Here is a 6,897-nt window from a genome sequence, read left to right as displayed (position 1 = left end):
GGACTTGCTCTGGAATGGCTCTGTGCTCGATGTTATTCATATTCGGTAACGGAAGTGATCAACACTACGGGTGCATTTCATTATTTTGCTATGTCTTACAACTCACCAGCTCACTGGCATCCACCAACAGAACGACCGAGCAGTTCATTTTTATAGTGTGGTTTCCAACTTCTGTGCATGCAGAAATGATGTATTTATCAGAAAACAAAAGATGTCTTTCCATTCCGGAGAAGATAAACACAACTGAAGAAGTGCAAAGGAGTCCTAGTGAACCTAAAGTGAGCAATGCAAAGCGTCTTAAAATTAGCATGCAGCCAAGGTGCAGCCAAGGCAAAATACTAAAAGGCTTTAGATTTCTCGAAGAAATTAAATGTTAAAATTTTCATGATCCTTCTGAGTAGTTATCCGGTTCAAAATAAGATGTATTAGTGGCCGCACAGTTCGTGAGGTGGTCAACAGCGCGGATAATGTCACTACAGAATGCTGCAAACAGCAAAAAGTTAACCACAAAAGACAGTCTGAAAGACTTGACGCTGGGTAACGTTGTGCAAATTCCACAATATTTCGTCGGAGCAGCTGTCCGACATCTTCAGGTAGTTGAAGCTTGCTGATGGCTAGGCACGGCTGACGGTACCCGCACATCGACGCCCCTGTATATACTCGTAGAACGCGCGCGCGAAGAATGTGCACGCGCGGAAATCACGCATGTGCAATGATTTGCAGATGGATGGCGCCATACTCAAACGCCCTGTGCGCCTTTTCTTGCCGTAGACGCTGCATCACAAGGTTCCATCTGCTTTTCATCGTACCAAAACATAACGAAAACGTAAAGTACCTTCTTTTTCCACATCCACTGCTATTTACATTCGGATGGAGTGAATTTAAATTCTGAAGAACCGTAGGTAGAGTATCAAGCCCATGTGGTCACACCACATATGTATCATCTACATACCGCAAACAACAAGAGGGTTTGAGAGTGGCTGACTGTAGTGCTGTTTCTTCAAAGTCCTCCATAAAATAATTGGCCACTACAAGAGACAGAGGGATTCCCATGGCGACACCGTCCACATGTTCAAAATATTGGTCATGAAATCGGAAGTGTGTTGAAGGAAACGTATGTTTGAATAATGCCATTATGTCCTCCATAAACTTATTGCTAATGAGTTCTAAAGAGTAGCGCAAGCGCCCTTTGTAAATAGAGACACAACATCAAAACTTACTAAGAGATCTGACGACTCCAATCTAAGAGTTTTCAAGTGACATATGAAATCCTCAGAGTATCGAATATGATGGTCGTACTTGCCTACGGGAGGTCCAAATAGTGAAGTCAGATATTTAGTAGGTGCTCCTATGTTATTTACACTACTGGCCATTAAAATTGCTACACCAAGAAGAAATATAGATGATAAACGGGTATTCATTGGACAAATATATTATACTAGAACTGACATTTGATTACATTTTCACGCAGTTTCTGTGCATAGATCCTGAGACGCCAGTATCCAGAACAACCACCTCTGGCTATAATAACGGCAGCAGCATTGAGTCAAACAGATCTTGGATGCCGTGTACAGGTACAGCTGCCCATGCAGTTTCAACACGGTACCACAGTTCACATCAAGAGTAGTGACTGGCGTATTGTGACGAGCCAGTTGCTCGGCCACCATTGACCAGACGTTTTCAATTGGTGAGAGATCTGGAGAATGTGCTGGCCAGAGCAGCAGTCGAACATTTTCTGTATCCAGAAAGGCCCGCACAGGACCTGCAACATGCGGTCGTGCATTATCCTGCTGAAATGTAGGGTTTCGCAGGGATCGAATGAAGGGTAGAGCCACGGGTCGTAACATATCTGAAATGTAACGTCCACTGTTCAAAGTGCCCTCAATGCGAACAAGACGTGACAGAGACGTGGAACCAATGGCACCCCATACCATCACGCTGGGTGATACGCCAATATGGCGATGACGAATACACGCTTCCAATGCGCGTTCACCGCGATGTCGCCAAACACGGATGCGACCATCATGATGCTGTAAACAGAACCTGGATTCACCCGAAAAAATGACGTTTTGCCGTTCGTGCACCCAGGTTCGTCGTTGATTACACCATCGCAGGCGCTCCTGTCTGTGATGCAGCGCCAAGGATAACCGCAGCCATGGTCTCCGAGCTGATGGTCCATGCTGCTGCAAACGTCGTAGAACTGTTCGTGCAGATGGTTGTTGTCTTGCAAACGTCCCCATGTGTTGACTCAGGGATCGAGACGTGGCTGCACGATCCGTTACCGGCATGCGGATAAGATGCCTGTCATCTCGACTGATAGTGATACGAGGCCGTTGGGATCCAGCACGGCGTTCCGTATTACCCTCGTTAACCCACCGATTCCATATTCTGCCAACAGTCATTGGATCTCGACCAACGCGAGCAGCAATGTCGCGATACGCTAAACCGCAATCGTGATAGGTTACAATCCCACCTTTATCAAGGTCGGAAACGAGATGCTACGCACTTCTCATCCTCACACGAGGCATCACAACAACGTTTCACCAGGCAACGTCGGTCAACTGCTGTTTGTGTATGAGAAATCGGTTGGAAACTTTCCTCATGTCAGCACGTTGAGTTGTCGCTACCGGCGCCAACCTTGTTTGAATGGTCTGAAAAGCTAATAATTTGCATATCACAGCATATTCTTCCTGTCGATTAAATTTCGAGTCTGTAGCACATCTTCGTGGTGTAGCTTTTAATGGCCAGTAGTGTACATTGGGACGGAGAGGCGCCCCAGCCTTGTGGATCTTCGGTTGGCCATAGTGTCTAGGAGGAACTGCAGTCTTTTGACGCAAACCCTTGGTGACTTGCGCTGGAATTGAGCTATTCCTTATGATTTCAAAAGTCTTTCTCTGGATTCTACCCGTCAGATCACTTTTTAATTTACTGTATGCACGATCGTCGAGCAGTTTGCATGTCTTGCTATTACATCCTGTGTATGACAGAAGTATAGCAGCATTTCCTTTCTCAGGAGGTAAGATGATGATGATGATGATGATGATGATGATTTATTGGTCTGCTCTCAGTTCACGTAGAGCGTTTCTTTCAGCTGAGGTGATGTTAAAGTTGGACTTCTTAGTTAGAGCTCTTCGGCAGCATCCTTAGGAAGTTTCGAAACAGCCTGTTATATTCCACTAATCACATCGCGGATGGGAATGGTCCCCAGTGTAGGTGCAAAATTCAGACCCAATGTAGGTGCAAACCCAGGTAGGTGCAAACCCAGGTAGGTGCAGACCCAGTGTAGGTGCAAAATTCAGACCCGTCTCTAGCACCGAAACTGCATCGTCGTCCAATGTCTTCTCCGTGAGATTAAACACTGTACTTTATTTTTTCTTGGTGTTTTGGTACGAAGGAAAGCAGATGGAAGCTTGGGACACAGCGTCTACCGCAAGCCAACTGACAAAGATCTATATTTGGAGGCCATTAAGCTGCCATCACCCTGCGCAATGCAGTAGTGCATTACGTACGCTAGTTCATGGGGCGGCGTGTGGAATCTGATCCCGAAAGCCTGTCGAGCGAGATACAACATTTGAAGACAATTTTCCGACAAAACGGTTATTCTGAGAGACAGATATGTAATGCATTCAGGACCAAACGAGTTCGAGCCATGGAGCAGAATGGAGATACGAAGACACCCACCACTTTGGCCTTCTTGCCGTATTTTGGTGCCCTGTCGTTATGAATCGGAAGAGTCCTCCGAAGATATTACATTAAATGTGTTTTTCGACCATCTGCAAAACTGAGAAACCTCTTGGGTTCGATTAAGGATGATCTTGGTCTGAGGAAACGTGGCGTGTATAAGATTCCTTGTCAATATGGGGAGGCATATATAGGTCACACATGTCGCACAGTACAAGAACGCTGAGATGAACATCAGAGTTTCACGCCTACACCAACCGAAGAAGTCGGCAACTGCTAAACACTGTCTAAATACAGGGAATGACTTATAAAAATATGGAAGTTTTATCCCTGGCATCATCTTTCTGGTATTGCGTCATCAATGAAGCAATCTCATCAACAATAGGCCCTCTATTGTTTCTGATCTATATTAACGACATAGGAGACAATCTGAGTAGCCGTCTTAGATTGTTTGCAGATGGTGCTGTCATTTACCGTTATGTAAAGTCATCAGATGATCAAAACGACTTGCAAAATGATTTAGATAAGATATCTGTATGGTGTGAAAAGTGGCAGTTGACCCTGAACAAGGAAAAGTGTGAAGTTATGCACGTGAGTACTAAAAGAAGTCAGCTAAATTTCGATTACGCGGTAAGTCACACAAATCTGAAGGCTGTAAATTCGACTAAATACTTAGGGATTACAATTACAAACAACCTAAATTGAAACGATCACATAGATAATATTGTTGGTAGAGCAAACCAAAGACTGCGATTCATTGGCAGAACACTTAGAAGGTGCAACAGGTCTACCAAAGAGACTGCTTACAACACGCTTGTCCGCCCTACTCTGGAGTACTGCAGTGCGGTGTGGGATCCGCATCAGGTGGGACTGACGTATGACATCGAAAAAGTACAAAGAAGGGCAGCTCGTTTAGTGTTATCGCGAAATAGAGGAGATAGTGTCACAGACATGATACGTGAATTGGAGTGGCAATCATTAAAACAACGGCGTTTTTCGTTGCGACTGTATCTTCTCATGAAATTTCAATCAGCAGTTTTCTCCCCCGATTGCGAAAACATTCTGTTGGCACCCACCTAGATAGGGAGAAATGATTATCACGATAAAATAAGAGAAATCAGGGCTCGCACAGAAAAAATTAAGAGCTCGCTTTTCCCGCGTGCCGCTCGAGAGTGGAACGGTAGGGAGACAGCTTGAAGGTGGTTCATTGAACCCTCTGCCTGGAACTTTATTGTGAATAGCAGAGTAATCACGTTGATGTAGATGAAGGAATGTGGGATTTCATTTGAGCATAGCCTGGCACCCTGCATTGGCTGCTATTAAATCACGACGAGAAAAATCAAGATTTTTCGATGACAGACCCGTTATGACATTGGTCTGGTATGGTTTTTTAGTGAGTGACGTCTGGCCGCACTGTTAATAAACATAGCGTACAGCGCACGCGCAAGAGGACCACTCTGCGATTTTCGGCAGAGGGCGTTTGAGTATGCGCCATGTATCTGCAAGTTATTGTGTATGCTTAATTTCTGCGCCTGCGCATTCTTCGCGTGCGTGTTCTGTATACAGCGGCGTCGACGTGCAGATACCGTCAGTCGTACGTAGCCGCCAGCAAGGTTCAACCAACTGAAGACGTCGGGCAGTCGTTCCGAGGAAATATTGTGGAACTTGCACAACGTCACCCGGCGGCAAACCCGTGAAGACTTCTAACAATATATCGGCCGGAACAGCTTGAAGAGTCACAGTCTGAAAGATATTTACAACACAGCCAAACAGGACCTTCTTTTAACTTATTGTTGTACAAAGGCTGCCCATGATTTGGAGGAAATACAAGCAAGCAAAGAGTGACGGTACTCTACCACAAACAAAGATGCCTCCGCTAAAGAGCGACCACTAGTGTTCGGTAAGACAGCGAAGTTTCGACGTTTCAGAGGAGTACAATCGTATCCTACCGACTACGTGACTCGTGGTAGTAAAAGGGATGCAAGACAGAAAATCTCTTCAAGAGGCACATTGAAAATTTTCATACCAGTACGCATCATGAGAAGAGAAAACTACTTTTTCTTCTCGAGAAATGTTCGGCTCACCCTGTAGCAGTTCAGTAACATAGAACTGGCATTTTTCTCCAGTTAATTGCAAGAGCCATCTTCAGCCTCTGAATCTGGGCATTATAGCTGACACAAAAGCAAAATGCAGGAAAATGCTGGTTCCAAAGTGTTATCGCACATCTTCAGAGTGGGAAAGAATATTCTAAACTGGACATGTAGGTATCCCATAGAATTGCATTGTAGGTTAGGATAATCTTTGCACATACACTAAATATGTATAGTATTCCCGGTCGTTTCTATCTGAACATCATTAAAATTTTTAGAATAGGTCTATAAATTATATTCATTGCAGTACAGATACGTATATGTAGATTTTGAATTTATTTTTACATATCTAGGCAATGCACCACATAAGGACTGACTGAGACAAGTTGAAGCCAAAACGCCGCGCGGGATTAGCCGAGCGGTCTAAAGGCGCTGCAGTCATGGACTGTGCGGCTGGTCCCGGCGGAGGTTCGAGTCCTACCTCGGGCATGGGTGTGTGTGTTTGTCCTTAGGATAATTTAGGTTAAGTAGTGTGTAGTGTGTAGCTTAGTGGCTGATGACGTTAGCAGTTAAGTCCCATAAGAACACACACACATTTGAACTTTTTTTTTTAAAGCCAAAAACAATACGCAAGTGCTTTCAAATAGTTCGCACCACAAAAGCAGAAACTCAGGCTGAGCCTGAAAATGTTGAAGATTTTGATGTTGATTTCGGTGTACAAGAAGACAATGACTGGGTTCGTATTTCACATAGAACGGGTTTTAATGATTTTGTTGAGTGTCATGCTGATACTCCCATGTGTTGGGCGCAACGTGATGATGAAATAATTAAAGATGTTGTCACCATCAGCTGAAAAAAAAAAATAGTTCTAAGAAATACGAAGAATCCCAGGGTGAATCTGTGGACCTTCTCATTCTGTCAGAAGAACTTTCTGCACTGGAACTAACACAAGTGCACAGTTATTGCATATCAACACTGATCCATGTGTGGCTTCCAAGCAACAAACCACATCTGAAATTCTTTAGGCCTACTTAACTTTAACTGTAATTTATGCATAAGCCTATTTGAATTAGTGTACCTACTACTGTACAGTATATGTACCTTCTGTTTGTGTTCATTTAAAGTT

This window comes from Schistocerca americana, chromosome X (genome assembly GCF_021461395.2).
Source record: "Schistocerca americana isolate TAMUIC-IGC-003095 chromosome X, iqSchAmer2.1, whole genome shotgun sequence".
Lineage (NCBI taxonomy): Eukaryota > Metazoa > Arthropoda > Insecta > Orthoptera > Acrididae > Schistocerca > Schistocerca americana.
Note: the sequence above shows the minus strand (reverse complement) of the source record.